This window comes from Mizuhopecten yessoensis, unplaced genomic scaffold (assembly GCF_002113885.1).
Source record: "Mizuhopecten yessoensis strain PY_sf001 unplaced genomic scaffold, ASM211388v2 scaffold1511, whole genome shotgun sequence".
NCBI classification, from domain to species: Eukaryota; Metazoa; Mollusca; class Bivalvia; order Pectinida; family Pectinidae; genus Mizuhopecten; species Mizuhopecten yessoensis.
This window is the reverse complement of record NW_018404083.1, coordinates 277,889-303,805: the sequence shown is the minus strand read 5'-3', so window position 1 is coordinate 303,805 and position 25,917 is coordinate 277,889.

Below are 25,917 nucleotides of genomic sequence, written 5' to 3'. Positions count from 1 at the left end.
AGGCCCATTGGCCTAAAAGGTCACCTGGCAAGTATGCATTTAACATAGGAGGACCCAAAACTTTTGGTTTCAATGGCAAATGATCCTTTCAAAACACTCGCCATTAAGTTCCCGTTAGTCAAATACTCATAAATACCAAGTTTCAGTGAAATATTGTATAATATCTAAATTTTGACCAATCAGAGGCCACCACTCGGCTACCATGACAACCAAACTTTTCGAAACACACACTGTTGAATTAAGCGTACCCAAATTCCTCTACGAACTAATTTTCAACAACATCCGACTACATTTAATTTTCGACAAATCTATGCCCCTAGGGACTTGATTTGAACAAACTTCTGGTTCTTGAGATGAAGATTTGTATAAAAATTGACATTTTTTCCCTCTATTTTTGCTCCTTTTGGGACCGCTAAGACCCTTATCCCCTCCATTTGAACAAATCATAATCCCCATAACATGCTGATCACTTCTGCCAAGTTACATCAAATTTGGCCTAGCAGTTTTTGAGAAGAAGTCGAAAATGTAAAAACATTACGCACGACGCACAACGACGCACAACGACGGACGAAGACGGATTGCAATAGGTCACCGTGACCAATGGTCAGGTTAACAGACTATCTACATTGTATCTACAAAAGTAATCTCTAGAGAGCTCCGCCTTATACGCGAATTTTCTTTCCAGTAATTATTTGACTTGGCAAAATAAAAATAAATAAAAATAAATAAAAGATTGAGTTAAAAAGGAATCCACTGTTGTTTTCCCACGCTGTGTTTTGTTACGTTTTATTTTAATTTCGCAAAATATAGAAACCGTTTCCGGAAGCGGAGTCGATAAAAGTTATCTACGACATGGCACCGGTTGACAGGCTATCGTAGATTGAACAACCTTGTAACTTCTGTTTATAATTACCTTCACAAAGCGTGTTATTATGTAATCAGGTGAAATGTGTTTGTTCCCTCCGTTATATCCCTCCATAGCGTATACTTGTTATCAGTAGATAAAATGTTCCGTTTTAAGAGCCTAATCCGGCCTGCGTGCGTAACCGTATTGGTGTGTTTACCGCTAGATTACGTTATTCCAACATCTACATACACGCGCTACATACACGTTATGTAAATATTATTTGTTCATAAGATTTCCGAAATTAAACCTGTATCACATCAAGAACTGGTTAATCCCGATATTCCCTCCCATCTCATATTTCCCCTACTCCCATCCGTCCATCTGCCCACCTTCCAACTTTCTCTCTCTTCCAACCAAACAATATATTCAAAATCAAACTGAAACAAGTATCAACACCATAAACTAATAGCAAATGAAATGTAAAAAACCAGTTACAGAACAACAAAAAGGGTCTCACACGCAAACCTCGCCCGCATGAGCATGCAAATTGAACATATGCGCCCATAATCATGAAACCGTTCAAATGCTCAAGCCAAAATTCTGTGCTCAAAGCCAATTTCTCGTTCCGATTAATTATTAAAACACACACACATTTTTGGAAGAATATGATAGAGACATCAAGTCGCGTCCTATTTTAAATGTAAACACTTGATTGTCTGACCGTGTAACATTATTTTAGCAAGTTACAAGAAAGTTGGTTTGACCACAAAATCCAATGCTTGAGCATGAGAACGGTTTCATGAATACGGGCCTGTGTGTCGATTGCGTTGTTATAACATTACAAAATTTAAATTCTGGACGAACAAAATGAAAATATTTTATATCTGGAAGGCTATGTGGAGTATCTTGAGCCATTTTTGTGTTCTAAAGATGTATCTGTTTATTAAGCATCTTGAATTATTATTAGCGTTACGTATAATGGGAATTGTAGATTGCTTACAGAGGTTATGACGAGCCGTACATGTCTTACCTTTCTATAATGAAACTAAGAATCCCCGTACCACTGCAAAAAAAATGTAACGAAGTATTGATAACTATTTATCTAGCAAGACTATAGCTTTAATAAGACATTTATGTAAAGAAAGACATGCCTTGCGGGATTTTTATGATAAAAAATAAAGATGAAATAAACAAAATATTATCAACAACAAGTACTCAGTTTCAATATAGCGGGGCTAGACCAAGATTCGAACCCTGAACTTCAGATCGCTCTAACTGAGTGAGCTACCTATAGCTAGTCAACGGAAGCGTCATGGTCCGACTTTGTTTTAGTTATTTCAAAACAGAAGTAAAAGGGAGGTTGCTGTACATAGGGGAAAACACAGTGCAGTGGGACAGGGCACCTTTAACGATACATTGTTGTTTGAGAAACACCGGTGTCGATAGTGTTTTGTAGATATAAGTATTATGAGGCATAGGGGTAAACATAAATAATTTAATCTTGCCGTCAGCAAACATTTTAATTGGCTAAAAAAATCAGCCAATAACGTTAAAAAAATGACGTCGCCATATATAACGTCGCTTTTGATTGGCTGATACAGCGGCGTAACAATAAAAGTGGATTTGCACGATTTATAGTACACTCCGTTTTTTGTGTTATATCTCCATAATATAATAAATATATTCAAGCTAATCCTTAAATTGATTTATTGGGGGTTTTTTTCATTAGATATTCTTTCATTTAGCCAGCCGAATTTTCAGTAGTCGTGTCCAAGTTTTATGAGTTGTGTAAAAAGTTTCAGTTCCTTCTGTGATGATTTTGGGGTGTTGTACTAGAAATTATCTCCATATAAATAAATGAACGAATCGATCGCTTAAATGGAACGTGTGCAGTAATGACGTCATCTTATTTCGGCCACAGAGTATGCATCTAAAAGTAAGATTTCTTTCGAGCGAGACAATGGAACCTAATGAAGCAACCATACGAAGAAAGAGTTATTCTCAGATATTCAGATCGTCCTGACAAATAAAAGAATTATCTTTGTGATAATGAATTGCAAACAATGCTTTAAACAATTTTCCAACAAATTTTCCCACATGATAACGAGCGACTAAAATACCGAAATGATGTAAATTGATGCACGCATCCCACATCCTGATTCCATTTCCGTTTCCGGTACTGCTTGATGATGGAGAAATAACCCGTTATTGGTTTTGTATGTTAGTGATTTTACCATGACTTCCGGCAGAGTCCAGCTGTGGCAGAGAGACAGTTTTCGGTCCTACAGGTTTGACTAATGGTTCGGAGGTTTATCTACGAATGTAAATATTTTTGAGATAACTGTGCGGAATGAAACATTTTACTGCAATCTAGGATGGCGTTTCCGGAATTTGCTTATTGCTAAATACCTAGATAAACATGTTTTAATTGAATCATTGGAGAATGGCGTGTTATTCTATTGTTTCCGCCAGGTCAACATGTGATACATGTACGTACTCTGTAGGTGTTAGATGCGGTTGACAACTTCGTACAAGTGCGACTAGAAATTTCAGCCAAACACTCAATTAATATCGGACACGTAATGGGTGCTGCCCCTTCGGTTAGGGCAGGGTCTAATACGAGGAATGAACTAGAGGTTCCCTACATCTCTGAAATACTTACCATACATTAAGTACGTGTTTTGGGATTTAAACTTTAAAATAAATGTTCAACCTAATTTGTTTTTTTAGCATTTCTAGGCCAAGGCTATTGATATTGTGTTAATTGAGGGTATGAAAAACCCTGGTGACAGAGAGGCACGACAAATCTATATCCCGACCCCAAATTTTTATTTAACGTCGTATTTTTAAAACAATAAACATGAACACTATAGTGCTTTTCTTGCGACATTCTTATTTATTTGTTACAACATGCAATATTTTGCCAACAGGTGAGTAACACAGGCCTATTCGGCCTCTTATACTGAACTGTTCTTTCTGTCCAATTTTCGCAATAAACAGAGAAAAAACATTAAAACAGAACAGCTAGATTAAACTGTATTCAAACCAATGGCCCACCCTCACTTTTTGTATTTTTCCCGTCTTTTTCTTCTTAGATAACGGAGCACCATCCCTTCCTCTTCTTCTTCTGTTTTCTTATCCTTTCTTCTTCTTATTTCTTTTTCTTATTCTTCCTCTTATTCTTTCTTCTTCTTTCTTCTTCTTCTTTCTTCTTCTTTCTTCTTCTCTTTCTTCTTCTTTCTTCTTCTTTCTTCTTCTTCTTTCTTCTCTTTCTTCTTCTTCTAAAACTGCCTTATTTTTCTTCATCTTCTTCTTTTTCTTTGTCTTCTTTTTAAATAACAGGTGTTTATATCCCATTTCGTTCCTTTTTGTAATTTATTGGAACAAAGATGTCATACCGTTTGAAAAATTCAAGATAAACGTCTAGAAATTCTAATTTATTATTACTATTATTATTATTTCAACAACTGCTGCATTCAAGTACAATTGACATAATGCACTCAAAATCAATGTACAACAGTACAAAAAGATCAGAAATGATAAAAGTCGGTTACCTGTGTGATTCGTTATCAGGTTATCCTCCTACACTCGTCTGCAAAGATAAAGGTTGTTTAAATATGTCTGGAAATCTCCGTGGAATTACTTTCAAATTACTGTCTGGATTCCAATTTTCCAAGACGTTCAGGCGAAGCTACTGCACAAAGAACAAGAGGCCCAAGAGGGCCTGTATCGCTCACCTGAATATTCAAGCAGTCATAGCAAAATATTCTCATTAAATATTATATTGCACTAAAAATATTTCCCTCGCAAACTTTGTTGGCTCCATCTGTTGAAACTACCAGCAAAATATTATTATAAGATTCTATGCTTTTTGATTCTTCTTCAGAAGTTGCTTGACATATTTTTCCCTGTGATCTTGTAAGTAGGTCAATGTCATTTTCCTTCTCAAATTGGTTAGCTCTATTCCAAAAAGCTACCAGCCAAATCTTATGAATCCATTCCTTTTAGTTCTCAAGAACAAATCCATTAAAATGTTGTTGACCTCTGTGACCTCTAAAGTAGGTTGAGGTCATTTTCATTTGCAAACTTTGGTGAGCTCTATCCCGGGAAGTCACCAGCCAAATATTATAATTTTATGCCTTTTAATTCTTCAGAAGAAGCTGTTTGAACTGTTTGACATATTTGAACGCTGTGACCTTGAAAGTAGGTCAAGGTCATTTTCATTCGCAAACTTTGTTTGGCTCTTTCCCAGGAAGCCACCTGCCAAATATTAAGATTTTATAACTACCAGTTCTTCAGAAGAAGTCGTTTAAAGTGTTTGACATATCTGCCTCATGTGACCTTAAAAGAAGGTCAAGGTCATTTTCATTCTCAAACTTTGTTCGGCTCTTTCCTAGGAAGCTACAAGCCAAATATAGAGATTATATACCTTTCAGTTCTTCAGAAGAAGTCGTTTGAAGTGTCTGACACATTTGACTCCTGTGACCTTGAAAGAAGGTCAAGGTCATTTTCATTCTCAAACTTTGTCGGGCTCTATCCAAGGAAGCCATCAATCAAAAATAAAGATTCTATACCTTTCAGTTCTTCAGAAGAAGTCATTTGAAGCTTTTGACATATATGACCCCTGTGACCTTGAAAGTAGGTCAAACTAGTTTTCATTCTCAAACTTTGTTGGGCTCTATCCCAGGAAGCCACCAGCCAAATATAAAGATTATATACCTTTCAGTTCTTCAGAAGAAGTCGTTTGAAGTGTTTGACACATTTGACCCCTGTGACCTTGAAAGTAGGTCAAGGTCATTTTCATTCTCAAACTTTGTTGGGCTCTATCCCAGGAAGCCATCAGCGAAATATGAAGATTCTATACCTTTTAGTTCTTTAGAAGAAGTCGTTTGAAGTTTTTGACATACTTGACCCCTGTGACCTTAAAAACAGGTCAAGGTCATTTTTGTTCTGAAACTTTGTAGGGCTCCTACCAACGAAGCTTTCAGCCAAATATCATGACTCTAGGCCTCTTCGTTCTTCAGAAGAAGTTGTTTAAAGGAAAAGTTGACGGACGAGGACGGACGACGGACGGACGACGGACGCCGCGCCACGGCATAAGCTCACTTGGCACTTCGTGCCAGGTGAGCTAATAAATTATGTGGTATTGTCTTACAGAAAATATTACGGTTCATGGTAATTTGTGTAGGTAGAATCTTTTTACAATATCCAATTATTCAGATTATATATATATATATATATATGAAAGATAAATAATCAAACTCGACGAAATGTGTTTCACGATAGCACCACATTGAGGGGCAAACCGGCTAGCATGAACACTTCCTGTTACTATATCGACAACGCGATATGTCGCACGTGCACAAGCGACACAAAAGGCTCGCCGACTGTCATCGACTTCTTTACATAAATTAGATAATAAATCACGGCTTTAATACATGCATTAACCGGATATGAATGTTGTACGATATGTGTCTGTCGACGTGAAAGATTCACTATAAGTCATGTACTACACTTACCTAGATCTGGTTTCAAATAAGAAGCCGAAATATCGCAGTACTGTGTTATTCGGAATACCTCTCAATTCATTCTTAACTTTAAATTCGTCAAAGCACGAATGGACTTCAAGGACCCTCGTGTCACTACCAAAAACAGTATTTTTTTCTTTCGGCTTGACCTTGTGGGATATCATGAAAAATATCAATGGAGAAAAAATGTTCTTTGTGTATAAATAGACCAGATTCGAATCCTGATCCTCGGTTAATTAAACTGATTACTTGATCATCGGTAATTCCCTGGCCACGCCTGACTACAGTTAGCCTATATCCAAAACCAGTTTAGGGTAAGGTTACTGCATATATTTTAAAAAATCGCAGCAGAATTTTTGCATGCTCTTCTCGCAGTTGAACAGGGTCCTTAAATAAAATGAACGATCTTGTCACAATCGGGAACCGTCGGCTCTTTCGTAAATGAGAAAATACTTTCGTTTACGGAAATTGCCGAGAGTTCCCGATTATATCTTGTCACTGTCGCATTCGGCTAACCTCGGCCGATTCCGGTACCTTTCATCTATATGATGTAGGTACGGAATCTGCCGAGACGTGACGAGTGGTCATTGTCTAATAACTCGGAACTCCTCGGTTGGCTCGATCGGATGGCTGCCATTGCAAAACACGTTATCAACAAAATGTAATCCCGAGAAAGCGAAAGCGGCCATTTTGAAGCATTTGGATGAGTTTCATGAAAACAAAACTACTTACTGAAAAAGCAACGGAGTATTATGTGATAGATATGTAGCATACATCAGCTTGTATGGTGAAATATATATGCAAATAGTATTAATGGCAAATAAAATGTACGGATTTGGTGCATATTCCTACACCGGTCACAGCCGTGGTAATGAAGCAGTGAAGCGGAGTCACCCGAAGTTTGAATGCGCGGTGTCATGACGGAGAAGCCCAAAACCGGTCTATAGCCTGGGCTGCTTTCTCTTATCGCATTACATACGGTTGTACCGGTATGCCCATTTGGACTAGGGGAGTTCGTTTATAAAACAGGACTGGACCGGATGATCTGATGTTGTGTTTTCTGGCGAGTCTTGGCAACTACTTTCAAGGCCTGCATTTACACTTGAAGATCCCTTATATTTACCGCTTGAAATATCACATTTAAACTAACCGAACCGGTTTGTCCGCATAAATGAACAGGTCCCTCTATAAGATAATGAAAAGTCAAGTTTGACAAAGCTGAAGGTGCATATGATAAAAGGAAACAAATCTAAATCAAATCGCTGGTATAATGTAAAAGCAATTAGTCGTCGTGTGTCAAAGCGGCCAAGATGTTTTAGTCTACTGGGTGTGAGATCGTGCTATAAAACTCTGCCACACATCAGCAAATAATACCATCTGATGGCTTTGAACTGACCTTTACGTACTGAAAATGTACGTATTGATTTGTGAAGCACTTGTTCTGTATAAATAGTAGACAAAACGTTTATTCACTGTATGAAGAGTGGAACTGGACAGGGTCAATCGCCGGCGACCATGTAACTCAATTAGTTAAAGCATCCGTCTAGAGCTCGGAGGTTCCGGGTTCGAATTCCGGTCAAGCCGTTGCATTTTTCCTTCCCTGTTACATTTGATTTCAGACAACTAAACATACCAATGGAATGTGGTATAGGGTCTTGTTTGTCTTATAGGTCGAAGACTTTTTTGAAGGAGATAGGATTGTAGCGGAACTGGACTGAGTCGATCGCTGGTTGCCAGTTAACTGACATCTGATGAGAGTGTCCGTCTATAATTCGGAGGTCCTAAGTTCGAACACCGGTCAGGCCATTGCAGTTTTCCTTTTCTGTTACATTTGGCGCCCAACTTAACCCTTTCACCACAGTAGATCATAACGGACTCGTCCAGAGCTACATAGAAGTGAAATGGTTAATATATCCACGGAAAGTGGCAAAAAGTCTCGTGTGTCATCAGCTTTGAAGACTTTTTTGAGGTTCCGCTACTATGTTAAACTCTTTTTGAAAACAACCTTTGCTACTTTGACAGTATATTGTCCTACATGGGTATTCATAAAATTACATAAAAGTGTCAGGTTAAACGATATCTCAATCAAGGTCGAGTCTAAGGGTCATGCGGTCAAGGTCAATGTCACTGTAACGGTTTTTAGAAAATCCTCACCATCTCTGAAGTAATTTGTTTCCAAATAATTTCCATTAAAGTTGATACAGTCGTTAGGACATCGACCCGAATAAACATGTATTACCAGATGCTGCGGTTAATGTCAAGGTCACTGTTACTATATTTAGAAATGCTTCGTCATTTCACTCGAGATGATACTTCATAATGATGACAGTGTTAAGCCAGGCGAGTCACTGTATGCAAATGTATTGTATTCGTCTCGTTTTCTATGCAGCCTCGTTTCCAGATCAACGTCATTTGAACTGAACTATCTGTACTATCCGGAAAATCTGTCTGTAACCGAGTTTTGTGTTATGTTATATACATATATATAGAAATTTTACTTTCACGAACCCGAGGGGAATTTGTATGACAGAGAAGAGACGGCGACTTCTCGCGAATTGTCACCGATGGCGTGATCCGATGACAAGTGATGTTGATTTTCAAGCTCTTTTAATAGACTCGTCAGTCATATGTGTAAAAACTCCAAGGTTAGAAGGTTGTTTTGAAGTATCCACAGATTATATGCCTAAAAGCATCTTACACCATATGGTGATATTCAGAAAAAGGCGATCAATATACGACAAAATCCAGTCAAGCAAAGCATGTTTAGCTTGACGAAAACTTAAGGATGCACGTGCTACTTCTTATGACAGACATTAAAGGGGAATGCCGTGCTTTAAAAAAACTGCAAAATGAGGGTTTTGAATAGATGTTCGACCCTGATGTGTAAAAGACAAATCTCAAGTACAATGCCTAATTATTGTAGCGTAAGTCCTTAACTCTTACACAAATTACCGGTACAATGTATAAGGTACACTATGGCAAATGTTGATAATCTTAACACTTATCACAATGAATACTTAATAAGGTAGCATATGTCCTTAACTCTAACGGGGAAAAACCCAACAGGTAAAATGCGTAAGTAAACATATTATGTAAAATGTGTAAGGTATATGTAGAACACATCTTTAACTCTAATGGAAGTCACAGGTTAACTTGTAAGGTAGCATATAACCTCAACTTTAATACAATTCACAGACCTGGAAAATGTGCAATGCAGCATATATCCTTTACTCTAACACAAATCATAAGTTTAATGTGTAAGGTAGTATATAGCCTTAATTAACTCTTACATAAATCACAGGTACAATGTGTAAGGTAGCATATAACATTAACTCTAACACAAATCACAGGTACAATGTGTAAGGTAGCATATAACCTTAACTCTAACACAAATCACAGGTATAATGTCTAAGATAGCATATAACCTTAACTATAACACAAACCAAAGGTACAATGTGTAAGGTAGCATATAACCTAAACTCTAACACAAATCAAAGGTATAATGTCTAAGATAGCATATACCCTTAACTATAACACAAATCAAAGGTATAATGTCTAAGATAGCATATAACCTTAACTCTAAGACAAATCACAGGTATAATGTGTAAGGTAGTATATAGCCTTAATTAACTCTTACACAAATCACAGGTACAATGTGAAAGGTAGCATATAACCTTACCTCTAACACTAATCACAGGTATTATGTGTAAGGTAGCATATAACATTAACTCTAACACAAATCACATGTGCAATGTGTAAGGTAGCATATAAACTAAACTCTAACACAAATCACATGTGTAATGTTTAAGGTAGCATATAACCCTACGTCTAACACAAATCATGGGTATAGTGTGTAAGGTAGCATATAACCCTACCTCTAACACAAATCACATGTGTAATGTTTAAGGTAGCATATAACCCTACGTCTAACACAAATCATGGGTATAGTGTGTAAGGTAGCATATAAACTAAACTCTAACACAAATCAAAGGTATAATGTCTAAGATAGCATACAACCTTAACTATAACACAAATCAAAGGTATAATGTCTAAGATAGCATATACCCTTAACTATAACACAAATCACAGGTATTATGTGTAAGGTAGCATATAACCTTAACTATAACACAAATCAAAGGTACAATGTGTAAGGTAGCATATAACCTTAACTCTAACACAAATCACATGTGTAATGTGTAAGGTAGCATATAACCTTACCTCTAACACAAATCACAGGTATTATGTGTAAGGTAGCATATAACCCTACCTCTAACACAAATCATGGGTATAATGTGTAAGGTAGCATATAACCTTAACTAAGCACAAACCACAGGGCTGTTTATACTAAGGGAGGAATACTATTTGCTACCCTTTATATCATAATTACGTTATAAGTTATTTAAGAGATTTCATCATTGAACAACATGTATTTACCATGTTATGCCTATTGAAGATATACCGAAGGTTATAATGCTTATGTACAGTTTTCTGTTCCGGTCAAGGGTATCATCAATCATTTTTACATAAACTATTTCCCTAGAATAGTTTGTTTATTCTTAACCCTACATTTCTTCATAATCGCTTGCACTATAAATACAGATCAGGACCCGTATTCACGAAACCGTTCTCATGCTCAAGCATGGATTTTGTGCTCAAGCCTAAATGTTTGTTCCATTCATAAATTAAAGAATAAAGTCTTGTTTTGTCAATGATCTGGAAAAAAATGAAGATACTTTAAGCGACATACTGGTTTCAATGTTAACATTTGACGTTTTGATCGTTTTACATAATTTAAGTGAGTTACAAGAAATCAGGTTTCAGCACAAAAGCAATGCTTGGACATGAGAATGATTTCATGAATACGGGCCCAGGTGAATACCGAAATTAACTGTTTCTCGATTTTATTCATTTATTTACTTTTTATATTTATTTATTACTTTTTTGGGTGGGTTATTTTATTTTTAGGTATTGATAAAGAAAAATACTATTGACTGACTAAATCAACGTTTATTAGCCAATCAGCAGACTGTGCATTATTTGTTTTGCCAATCAACAGACTGCGCCATATTGATTTGCCAATCAGCAGACTCACTGTGAAACGTATTTCGGCCTTGATTTACATTTCAAAATGTGTTTTGAAATGGTTCCCTATAAGTAACATAGACAAATATTCATTTTTTTAGTTTTATTTCTTGAGTTATTATTATCTAATCATATTAAAAAAACAGTTTGAACCATTTCTAAATTATCAATTTTTGAAAATATTTTTAAATTAGTGCAAAACATTTTGAAAAAAGAAATTAATTCCAAAGATTTTTTTAAGTTGATCTAACATTTTTATTTTGTTGATCTATTGACTTATAAGTTTCAAACGACAAAGCGGTGAAGAGGCACTCGTTATCCTCCCTAGACACGCCACGATTGAGAAACCGGTCGACTGGGTGAGACGTACTTTGTTCCTTATCAGTACAGCAATAATCAAATCGTCTGTTTCAGAACGAAAACTTATCATTCCGATTTTTATATAAATCGACTAGCTCAGCGGTTAGTTATCATTCACGTTAGTCAAATACGTTTCAGATAATATCGGGGGAAATCTTCGATGTGTCTGGGTAGTGACAACACAGGGGCTTGGTACGTTGACATACTATTCGTTGAAGTGATATATGTATATAACTCTGTCTCTCTATCATCATTATAGAATACACAAAGCCCCTGCGAGTAAGAGGGTCATTTGAACGCTTAACAATATTGAATGAAATAACGACGTTATTCATATTTATTTCGGTTGCCGGCGTTATTAATTCACAGACATTCACAGTGTTTGCGGACGTAATTTATGGTTTGTACTGTTCTGAATGAAACATTTCCGGACGGAAAATTTATGGTTTGTACTGTTATAGCAGTTTGGTTATTGTAATTTTCTGAATGAAACATTTCCGGACGGAGAATGTATGTCGACATCTTATATATTAACCAAAAACCAACACCAGAACGATTTTTCAAAAACATTCCTAGTTCAAAGGAGTCTCGATTCCTAGCTGAAATATTTGAAGAACCAAACAAGATTTGTATTCGGTTAAGTGATAAGATTTTAAAATGTATTTTTCTTTCAAAATTTCATGATTTTTTTTATTTTTTTTTATCAAATAGATGAATACAGTTGCAGGGAAATGGAAAGAAAGATAATTACGTGTGAACATAACATATTGGATGGTCTGGTGGCGCAGTGGATAGCGCACTTGCCTTTCACGAAAGCGACCATGGTTCGATTCCCGGATCGGACGTAAAAAGTGATTGGGTCACCTGCCCGAATACGTGGGTTTTCTCCGGGTTCCCCGGTTTCCTTCAACATAAAGGCCCTCTGCGAACTTACATCCGGGCCAAAAATATCAATTTATAGAAGTTGTAAAACAAGAAGCCCAGAGGGCCTGTATCGCTCACCTGAATGTGTTTAAAATAATTGGTATCAAGTAAAGATATAGTAATCAATTGTAAGTGCTGTAAATACATATGAAATTTCAGAAAGATCCATCCAGTACTTGAGATATAGCGAGAAAAACTTCAAACAGAGCCCCACCCCTATGCCCCTAGGGGGGTCATGCCCACTATTTATACAAAATTAAGTCCCCTTGGCCCAAGGATGCTCCAGACTAAATAAGGATAAAATCCCTTAATCCCGATGGTCGAAGAAGGATTTTAAAGGTTTTACCTCTATTTCTCCTATTGGGCCTCGCCCTTCTGCCCCCTGGGAGACCACACCCACTGCTTATACAAAATTGAGTCCCCTTGGCCCAAGGATGCTCCAGATTAAATTAGGATAAAATCCCTTAATTCCTATGGTAGAAAAAGGATTTTAAAGGTTTTACCTCTAGTTCCCCTATTTGGCCCCGCCTCTCTGCTTCCAGAGGGGTTAGACACACCGTTTATACAAAATTTGTTCCCCTTCACCCAAGGATGATTCAGACTTAATATGGAACAAATCCTCTCATTCCTACAGAAGAAGAAGGATTTTAAAGAATTTGCTATATTTCCCCTATAGGGCCCACCATTTATACAAAATTTGTTCCCCTTCCCCCAACAAGTTGACGGACGGACGGATGACGGACGCTGCCCCATGGCATAAGTTCATTTGCCCTTCGGTCAGGTGAGCTAAAAATGTTTCATAATTGTTGTAAAACAAATAAGTTTTATATTTATATTGACATATTGCATGGGAACGCAACGATCCACAATAAAGTGTATGCCTTACGCAAGCCACAATGCTACTACGTAGTTGACTCTCCGAAGTAAAAGAACACTAATGAAATATAATAGTAGAATTAAACTTCATTTCATAGAAAGTCTTGACTTTTAATACAATTATCTGTTGATGTAGACACCGTGTCTTCATAATGGAAGCCTAGTCTTTCACTTTTTTGCAAACGTCGACTCGCTGAAGTGAAAATTAAAGTCTGTAGTGTCTAAACGCCCTCATACGTGGCATTGTTCGTACTGAATATAGCCCTAACGAATTGCGATGACCACTCAACCTGCTTTGGCGGAATTAAGAATAAACCAGAAACGATGGCAAGTGCCCCTTTCGCGTATCCGGTTCTACCTGTTTGTCTGTTTTTAAATGTAGCACTTTCGGGTATAAATCCTGGCGGGCATGCCAATGTTTATGCAGACATTACAAGGCTTCGTCTAAAAGCAGAATCAGATTACTAGGTTCGCCCTTGTTTTATAAACGAACAACTCTAGTCCAACCGGTTCAACAGTTTGGACGCGATAAACGATTAAGGTTTGCTTTTAAAACTGAAAATCCAATAAATAGTAATTTTCGTGATATATGTCCAGAAAAGTGTGTGGTTTTATTTATATCTTACATACAGAACGACTGCGTTTACTTGATATTTTCGGCTCGATTTCAGCACGACCTCAACTCAAAGAACAGGATATATCATCACGCCGGACTTCCGGTCTGTTGTGTATCCGCCAACAGGATATTGCTCTCTCCTGCCTGACGAACATAATTTCTTTTCAATCACGCATTCGTAGCTACATTTTCGTATCTGCGGGATGCAGATGTTGGCGACCCACGTCGAGGTTATCGCGTGCAGATGAAGGTCAATGCGTACAAACATTTAAAGGTCGAAGATCTCAAATCTTACGTTATCAGTTTTCGTTCAATGACTTTTTGCAATTACAATGTTTAAGATTTGTTTACCGTCACCCAACAAACAGAAGATGAGTTGTTTGTTGTCGTAAAGGTTTGTAAAGATGAAAATCTCTACCTAACTAATCCGCACATAGCATAATTTGAATGGATTTAGACACGAAGTGTACGTTACTGCGTGGCGCGAACCGTTTTATACTTATCTTCCAGCATCAGAACCTAATCCCTTTATCACACCAACAATGGTACGAAAACAAATACCCCAGGGAATGACTTCATGGTGGCCTTGACGCACTCGCTGCACGTGTGGTGCGTGCTTTCATGTGGTTTGTTTTCTTTAAAACTCGTAGATATTTTTGGATCTCGGATTTGTTTACTACCTATTCGTACATACAACAGAGCTCTAGATCTAGAGATAGAAAGAAAGGGTTCAAACCTCCGGAAAACCTCGTGCTCCCTCGTAGGTTTACTCACATCTACTGTATAAATCCAGAGGAAAACAGGTAAGATTCCATGGAAACAGACAGTAACAACCGAAACAACATATTGCCCCATTGTTAACTTACTACAGAGTAATTAATGTTGGATAATAGAGGATAGTCCATCAAAACTGCTGTTTATACAGTATTCCCCTTGACCCCATTCTCCAGTTCTCCAGGGATTACGCTACTTTCGCTCTCTGCGCCCCGTCATAACAAAATCGGAAACTCCGTTTGCTTACCTTTTGGATGAGACGAAAAAGACTAGTATGTATCTGTCGGTCGAATAACGGTAAAATTGACTTGCTTTGAAGTCGGATGTCGCTCCCCTGTAATCTTCAAAGGACAGGTGTCAGCCTAGCGATTGATCAGGGTTTTTTTTCACCCGAGATCAGTAAAATAGCTTGCCGCGTACCTTCAATTTTGCTATGACATATTCGAGGGGTGCAGAGAGCGAATGTGAGCGTAACCACTGGAGTATCAAGGATACCTTGAACTGAAGGTGCTTAAGACACATTTTATTAGTGGCTTATTGTGCGGTCCATAGCAAGCAGTATGGGTAAGAGGAGGTGACAGGAGGACAGATCCGAAATTCAAATTATGTCAACTGGAACGACATGCATTAATAATAAGGCATGACTAGAAAGAAAAAAATCTCAATTACCAAAACATATATCGATAACCATTTACTAAAGCTTCGTTTGATTGTTAAGTCTAAAAAAAAAATGTTACTTTTAAAAATATCTTTGAAATAAAATTACAAATTTTCAGTCTTCATTAATAATTTAGAACCCTTCATATCAAACTTATAGAAATGGAAAAATAATGCTACTAATTTTTAGGTTTTATTTGATATAAATCTTACTGTACTAAAACAACTGGGCGTATCGTGACCATGACAACCACGTGACCATCATTTCCGTTCATAAGGACCTGATAATTTGTTAAAGCTATATTTGGATTTAAGAGTTGCCACTCCATATGATGATTACCCCTTCAACATGTAAAATTACTTTGAACACCACAGTTTAGGTCAACATGTAAAATTACTTTGAACACCACAGTCTAGGTCAACATATAGCTGTAACGAATCGTCAGGTCCCGGTGTTTCCGCTGAGGTTCGGTACATTTACATGTAATAACCCCCATATACCAGTCCCCGATTGAACAAACTCTTCGGTGCACGTGACATGAGTAAACCCGGATAATTTGACAAGCGTGGCTGTCTGCAGTCTTGCGCATTGATTGTTGTACAGACACTTAACCCTTTTAACATTGGCGAGACATAGCTTCTAGCAATATAAAAATGTTCCAAAAGTGTAAATAGTACCCAGGTTATATTATATCTTACATTGTATCACTGTGAGTTGTATCAGAGTTATCTCCCTTTAAATTAAATCGACTTAAGAAATACAAAATTGCTGGATTGTTAACAATGCTTGTGTTTTTCTTTCCGTCTAAATATATGTTTTTGTTTTGTAAAAAGACAGTTTAAGAAATCTTTTGTAAAGGAGAGACACATGTTACGATAAGGTAGCATGCATCCTTAAGAACTCTTGTCCCGCTGCAGTAACACGTTTGATAATTCACCTAGCTTTTCTAATAATTAACTACATTTTGTATATCGCCTTTCGGATACGACTGGAGTTAGAATGGTAATTAACCGAACTACTCGATAGTGAAGCGGACGCAATACCACTCAAACAAACAAACAAACAAACAACATGGGAAACTACCGTTGACTAGGTACAATGTAGCTTAGTTTATTAGAGCAATTATAACACTCTAGTTATTTTTTTTCCATCTTTTTCATAATATTTCCGCAAGGTATGTATTTTTCTTTTTTAATGACACAGTATTTTACATATCCATCAATCGGGAACCTTCGGCTCTTTCCGTAAACGAAAAGATATTTTCTCATTTACGGAAAGTGCCGACGGTTCCCGATTGTATACCCAGATTTACAGATACATGTTTCAGTATTATAACATGCGCATACTTCTCAAAAGATTTCCAATTATTCTTTCTTGCGTTTCCCTTTTGAATTATTTTGTGAACAATGACATAACTGAAACGTACATGAAAGTATATTAAATGTTTTCTTGAATATGGGTCCAGAAAAGTAAATATTATACATTGCCAATTACGAAACCGCAGTAGCTCTTTAAATTACGACCTTTTTAAAGCCCACCTTCGAGACAACTCTACTTGCGACTGCGGAAATGACTCGGAAGACTCTTCCCATTTCTTACTAAATTGTAAAAAATTTGATTAATCCCGTAATATAATGCTCCAATCCCTCGATTGGTATAACGAGATCACTGTTGAACACCTTCTCTTCGGAGATGCAAACCTTGACTACAATCTAAACATGCAAATTGGTAGGTCTGCACAACTGTTCATTTTAAGCTCCAAACGGTTTAACATGTAATACCCAATAGTCTTATTGAATAACCAGGATACCTATTTCGACTATTCTCATCTGTCTCTCCCCTCCACCTCCTCTCTTATTCCAGCCCCTCTCCCTTTTTCCAACACCAACGATCTCTGTGTACTAACTTCAATCTTAGCGTCCATCAATATCATAACCGTTTCCATATGACAAAGAGTGCGTGTTCGGTTTTCCTAATCTAGTCGGCTAAGTATGTAAGGCAGGAATTCACAAAAGGACTTGGAGTGACACAGGAGAAAGGCAAATGCGGCACGGAATGTGATTGAACTTTAGAAAAGCAGAAGGACATGTATGTATAGATTAGTTATACTGCTTACGCCGACTTGATTGGGAAAATCACACACGCGATCTCAAGTAAACTCTCCGAATACATATTTAAAAACTATACGTTGGTGTCCCTAATCCTATCATTACCTCTTTTGCTGTTACCCATCTTTAACATCTTATATATATATACATATATGAATTGTATTAGGTTATTACGTGACTCATTAATTTTGTATATATATTTTCTGTTACGGAAAGGACGTAAGTAAGTTGCAATCACTTTTGTCCAATCCATTTGTCTTTTGTTGCAATAAAATTGATTTAAACTAAACATGAAAGTACTCAAATATTGATAAGCGCTTTTTGCGTTTCAAATATTGCGTAAAATAATGATTGCTCGATTGAAGTGTCTATATGCTGTTTTCTATTGCAAATATTATTTGTGGGTCAACTCCTGATTTCCCTGATAAAACGAAGCTGGATAATGCGTCAAAATTTAGGTGCGCTGAAGTAATACGTTGACAATACACATATTAACACACGCAATTAATTGTCCATTTTCTAATGCTAATTTAAGTTCTTGAAAAATAACTCTAGCGCAAATTACAGTTTAAATTAAGATACCATATACCCTTATGTCCATACTATATATAAACTTTTAAAGCACATTTTATCTTAATTTTTCGAATTATCCGGGTTTCTCATCTCACGTGCACCGAGAGTCTGGTCACTCTGCACCGTACCATCAATGACATTTTGAGTGGTTCTTTTGGTCACCAGTAGGTAAGATATACTTGGCTTGACAAATTGATTTTTGTTTCATTCGGAGTGTTTTCTCAATTTTCATATTTCGTTCATGAATTTTATATAGAAATTGTGATTAGTATCCCCGTGCAACAGCAGTTCTAGGGGATATACTATTCCGCCCGTACATATGCACGTAGGTACTCTTTGTCATCGCTCCAACGACTTCATTCCTCAACGGATTTTCATAAAACTTAATTAAGTGTTTAGTGTGACAATACCTTGAACAATTTCGCTTTTCGGGTTTCTACATTGAAGATCAAGGTCACTGTTACTATTTTTAGAAAAACTTTGTCATCGCTCTATCGACTTCATTCCTCAGCGGAATTTCATGAAACTTAATACAAGTGTTTGGTATGGAAATGCCTTCAATGTGTTCTCTTTCGGGTTACTACGTTGAAGGTCAAGGTCATTTGAACTATTTTTAGAAAAAAATTGCCATCGCTCTACCGACTTCATTCCTAAACGGAATCTCATGAAACTTGATACCAGTGTTACGTATGGCAATACCTTGAACAAGTTCTCATTTCAGGTTACTGCGTTAAAGGTCAAGGTCACTGTTACTAATCTTAGAAAAAACTTTGTCATCGCTCTAGCCACTTCATTTCCTCTTACCCAATGTGTGAATGCGAGGGGATTTCTATCACTTGTAATACCTTGTTAATTATGGTTAAACTCATTCACCCCTGAAATATCATAATGAACTATTCCGATCTTTGAATTGAATGAGTTAAAGATAATATTTGAGGTAAATCAGGTATTAAAAAAACTTTTTTTTTTATAATTGTATTCTTTTATAATTATAATTATCCAGAACATGGTGCGGTTTATGTAAGGAAAGTATTAATGTGCTGAAACTGTTGCCCTTCGTTTTTCGTTATTATTAAGAAATAAAGACATATTCGTTAAAAGAAAATCTAGACATGGAAGAGAAAAAACTTCATTTTCACCCTCTGAACCACGTGCTATCAGGTTTAAAAAGTTCTTCAACGAGCTTCTCATTAGTGTGAAGCACATGTTGCAGACATACGCAGAGTGATTAGCGTTATCACAGATCCTTTAAAGCATTTTCTCAATTTGAGAACGTGAACTCACTTTGTGCTAGTTTACACGACGGAATGGGTTTTTTTATGAAGCAAAAGACGGTTACCCTTCCGGAACGTCTGGTCTTATTCTCCTGGTATTTTTTTAGGTGCATCTTTAAAAATGTTTTTTTGTTCATACATGTATGTTTCCCTACTTTCATCGACTTTGAGGGAATTAGATTTTTTCACAATCTGGTATTCTTATTTTTTTTTTTTTTACATGAGGGCAACACTCGCTCTTGATATGACTGTCTCAATTTTACACACACAAAAAAGGCTGTTGTCAGCAAAAGTATAGTGAATAGTGAACCGAGTTTTATTCTCTCCGTCAGAAATCCCATAACCGTCACCGACTTAGGAGTCTGCAAAATATAACACTGCTGACAGTTACCATTTCTCAGCGGCTCCCGTTCACAGCTAGGAAACCGTACAGATATGAGAATCGCAAACCAGCAAATCTAACGGTGAAGGAATGATCTCTCCTAGGGGAACGCAACAAAAACAGGTGATTGAACTTTTAAAATGTCGTATCAGAAAAATCAGTAATGCCAAAATGATTTACATTACATCATACAGCTGTTTCGTCTTTCTAAGACTCAAAAATAAGCTATCGTAGTTCATGCGTATTTTATTGTCCTCCGATTAAAGAAAACACAAGACAATCTTCCAGCTTGATTGTGACGATTTACATTATTAGTCTTTTTTTACGATCAGGTAGCTGGATATAACAGGCTAGATTCGCAAGGACAACAGCAATGATATCCTATATGTATTACTGTAAATTAAACGTTTCCCGTTAACTCGATATATTTCACGAGATAATGACGTTTGTGATATGACGATATCTTATACTCAGAAATGACTGAAATAACCGGATCTAAACTTTGCGGAAATCATGTTGACAGCAGCAACGGCAGAATCTGATACAACATGCGCCAAGAACAAGAACTGCGAGGTAATTAGTCGGTATATATTTAAGAAGGAGTAAGTCGACGAAAATCCAAACAAAGTAAACATTGACTGCACCATATGACCTTCACATTTCGAAATATTTAGGATCATCCAATCTGTTGAATTGTTCAGACAATCTGCAAAGAAAACTGTCAAATCGGAATACCACTATTACTTACCGAATGGTCATATCCCGATCAGCTCAAGTATACATCTTGTTAGCTCATTTACCCCTTAAGACACATTTGAACTCTTCCAGTTCAAAGGTTGGAATAGTTCATTTCGAAGTTTAAGGGGTGAATGAGTTAGAAGCACTGATTAGAAGCGACTTGGAAAGCAAGAGATTGCATCATTAGCACTCCATTAAAAGCAGGTATAAGATGAAAGCAGAGTTTGAGTTGGAATTTCATTGGTTTTGTATGAGCTTAAATGTGACAGTTCATAAGATTATGTTCTTTTTAAGATCTACGAGCTCGCGGCTGATTTTGAGGACATAATAATTAAATTTTGAACCGGATACATACCGGATATCGGGGATTTCGATGTGGGTTCAAATATCCTCGCAACAGCCAGGGTCATATGATGACGAAAGAGATCAGGTAAGAATGCCGATCACCCCTACCCTAAGGAACTTAGATGGAATAACATGGACTTAAATCATCTTACGACGTAGTAGTATGTGTTTAGTTTTAAAAGAAGAAAAATCTGTTTCGTTAAATACATGGATAAATCTTGCGTGGATGGGTTCTTGAAAGAAACTGGACAATTATACTACTGCAGGAATTCGAAATTCCTGAAGAATGCATTGGTAGAAATGACCCAAAGTTATAAGTGCTAATTGAAATGGGGGACCATTACTACTCAAGCTCAAAAACTACCCCCGCAGTCGCAATAAATGATACTGGAAGTTGCAGTAGTATTCCCAGTCCCATTATACACATACATTACAAAGAGCGAAATCAGTCAATATTAAATTTTGACCAATCAGAGGCAACGGCTGCCATTTTGGAAGACCAATCGAGAAGCAGCAAGCCATTTGCACATCGTCTCCCATTCCAGAACAACCATGTACCGTTTCTTTAAATTCTACCTGAAAATTTTCGAAAAGGTGGCGGAGCCCCGCCGACGGAAAAAAGTGGCAGAAATAAGAACAAGAAACGGCACAAAACATTCAGTGTTTGGGGACTTTTATCAAAATTCACTGGCTGTTAATTTGAAAACATAAATACAACTCCGGTCATAGCTGTTGTAACAGATTTTATATCATTAAGTTGTAACGGGAAACACACAACAGTCTATAACAGATTTTAACAATACGGACCATTTGTGTGAAAGACTTCTAACAGCTCAATAGTGTCTACCACAAGACTACGTAGATACTGTAATACGGCAATATTCGAGAATCTGTGTACTAGTTATCCAGAAAATTACAAGATCGACGGAAATTCATGAAATTGAACAAGTTGCAATATCTCTTGTATAAAGTAACACGCTCTTCCACTCTTGAAAATGGATCGTATATGAAGACTGGTATTTGAAAGATGTACTTAATATGACCTTTTATCAAAATCTACCGGATTATACGGACAAAAGAGGAAATCCCTACAACGAGTTTATTGTAGAGGGGTTCCAGCAGGAAGAGCATGATAAGTACGAGTTTTTTCACGTGAAATCAAATCCTGATAAGAAGCGGCCTTCCTCGTGAATGCATATAGGGCTGGGTATTACAATGAATACAGTCTTTTACTAAGAACAGGTTTTTGTTACATTTGCGTTACATTTTCCAGTCCATGGTAAAACAAAACTGCAGGTTACCAGATGAAGTCTGCAGTGTCACTTGTGAAGAAATCTTTGGTATTACTTCATTTATTCACCTAACAAATGATACTATTGTAAGAAAATATTGTCGCAAAAACTGAAGGCGACTGAATATACAGCAAATGTAGGTCTGTAAATCAGGAAAGTTTCTTTGCAGAAACAGAATTGGTTCTGACCTGCGACATTTCGTTAAATATTATAACAAGTGTCCGGGCAATAACAGTTTTGATGTATTCCAAAGACATCACAACATCACAATATAATCACAGTAGATCGAAATTTTATCATCATGGTCAAAATATAGCGCCTACTGTAAATCACCATATAACTTACAGACGTCTACCCCATCCTCGAACTTTCGGTGGCAATGCTCACTTGTGTTCCCTTCACCTCTGACATATGTCATGACGATACGAGGGCTCTGTATGCGCTACATTGTGGATGCACCCTCAATACTCGAGGGGTTACGCTAACTTACGCTCTCTGCACCCCTGCAATATGTCATGGCAAAACCGAAGGCTCAGTGTGTGCAACCTTGTGAATGAGAGGAAAACGACCAGCTTGAAACCTTTAATGTACTGTATTATGGCGTAAGCGTAACGGTGAAATTGAATAGCTTTCAAGTCGGGTGTCGCTCCTCTGTAATCCTCAAATGAAAGGATCAATCAAATGTTTATCTTTGTGCTTTCAGTTTTGCTGACATATTCCAGGGGTGCAGAGAGCGTTAGTGAGCGTAGCCCCTCCAGTGTCGAGAATGCTTGTGGATGATACATGAAAACTAGTTTGAACCTTTGATGTCCATCAAAAGAATCGCGCGGAAGCGTAACGGTAAAACTGACCATATTTGTCCAAAGGACAGGCATCAGCCTAGCGATAGGTCATCTATTTTAACTGAAGCCAGTTAAATAGCTAACAGCATACCTTCAATTTTGTCACGACAAATTTCACAGGCGCAAAGAATGTAAAGTGAGGTAATCCGCTGAATCAGGGACAGTATATAAAGTATTCTCTGAATTCAGAGAAGCGTCTGTTGCGCTTCCTCCTTATTTTCGGACCATGTTGGTAGAACTTTGATCCTCCGTGTTCTGGTCTACCTCTACACATATCATTAATGTGATAGGGACGGATATTATACAGAGATACTTGATAAAGTTAGGCTCAAATTTATTGACCTCTCGTGCATAAGCATGATTTATAATCATGTCAACAATTCAAATACATATCTGCNCCAAAGCACAAGCCTAACTTGAGCCTGTGAATAAATGTATAGGGGAAATAAACAAAAATCCCATGATACAAGTTTAGGTAATACTTTTCTGCAACATTATTAGGAATTATTTAAGATTTTTTTTTTTTTCTAAATCCTAAAATTGCCTGCAGCATATACTAGTAATGAAAATAGAGAAAAATATATGAATTTCAAAAGGAAAATACATTTTCAGCACCCAGCATACAGTTGGGATAGGGCCTATGTAAGTTGTAAGAGCTTGTGCCCAATCAATCCCATTGACTGTTTCATGTCAATAAAATATGTTTGAACGAGTACAGTTGAAAAGCGATGGGACTTAAACAAATTATTTACATTGCACCAAAACACACGAACATGAAGACTGATGGCACGTTTTACAATACTAAGCGTATCAAGCTTGATGAGTTAACCAGCACACTGAGGCTTAATTATAATCAATATTTTCTTAATTATTTCAAATGAATACAAATATTGTTTTCTAGTACTCTTATTTTCAGTGTATGTAGGTAGCTTGCTGAAACTTCTGTATTCTGTGAATTTTCGAAGCAGTGTTATTTTAGCATTTTCTCGGAAAGATTCAACCCTGAATTCAACAATGCATCGAAAGTCTCCAAATCTAGGTATTATTGTACGATCCAGTTCGTGATTTAAGAAAATGTAATACTCCTTTAAGACATTGGAGTAATGTTGTTTGGCCAATTAAACTTAGAACAAATAGAGTAAACAGAGAGGTCAGCCTAAACAGCAGGCACAAAGGACCTGTCTTTTTTCAAGGGATACTTTCACCGCATGAATATTAATATCCTGACGAAAATGTGAAAAATAACACTTCCCGAATTCTAAGCTGTATACAGTAGATCCAAAACATCATTATATGCAATCAAGGAAATGTGTATCAATTAAAATCATCCTCTCACCAGAATTGGATCACACAAGTGTTAACAGAATTAGTTAATCAATGCCTAATGTAGCAGAGAGGTAAATGTCAAAGTCGTCAGAGATTTTTTTATCTGACATAAGATTTATGCTGGTTTTTTCCTCCCAACACACTTATACAAATAAAGATGTCTACTTAACTCAATCATCCATCATTTTCACTGCGCAGTATATTTCTCGATCGTTCCGTTTATATCCACATCTTAATATCTTCAATGCTCATTGTAAAATGATTGATAAGCCATAGAAAGTTCATATGAATTCATCACTCACTGTTAGGACTCGGCTGCTAATCAAGACGTTCAGATTTTTTGACCACTACAAACAACCATAAGACAGTCGTCATGGCAACAACTCGAATAATATAAGTCCCAATAATAGAATGAACATCCCATAATATGTTTTATAGTGATGCCACATGGAGGCTACAGTTTCTGTTTGTAGAAGTGACATTCTGGTTTTGTAATTATCCATGTATCATCATATATATTTTTTTCTTAATAATTTTCAATAAATGGTAACATTCATTTTATTTTGCATAACTTTGCCATCAATCTGACTTTTTATTTTACTTGTCTGTGTTATTTGAAACAGGAGTGCTGAAGAGATACAGAATATTTCAGCTAAAATTGCACTCCCATTATCCCTAGCATCATTGATGTTTTCCTTCACAGACAAAACAGCAGATAACACAGTTTATTACATTTTTGGTATACTGTATCTAGTACCAAATTTTATAAGATGCAATCAAGGAGACCAAATTTCTCAACATTTCACATGACCTCATAACGAGTTCCCATAAACAGTGTCTATAGTAACAATTTTCAAAACAAAAAGTTCTCCATAGCAAGTCTTAATAACAAGTTGCCATGACAACAGTCTCCATGACAACACTTCTTAACAAGTTTAAGATACATGTGTAATTATAAACAGAATTAAAATGTACGCTTTATTTGTACAAATGACATGGAACTGGCAGCAGAACTAGACAGCCTCACTCTAGAGAATTGAGGCAGATTGTAAAATTTATCACAGCATAGCCAACAAATAAATATCAATTCATAATACATGTTTTTTAAGATAATTTTACTGACCACATCCTACCAGGTTGTAGATATGCTTGTCGTGTGATAGGGGGGCATATGTGCTTCTGGTAAACAGCGATAATCTGACAGCAGTTAAAACAAAATACATTAACACTGATGTGTGGTTTCAGACGAGCAGGTACTACTAGTCAATAGAGATCCCTTTTATGAAGGATGAGAAATTTCAGCGATTTCCATGAAAATTTACACTGCGATGAATTCGGCTTACTATCAAAAAATTATATATTCCCCCCCCCC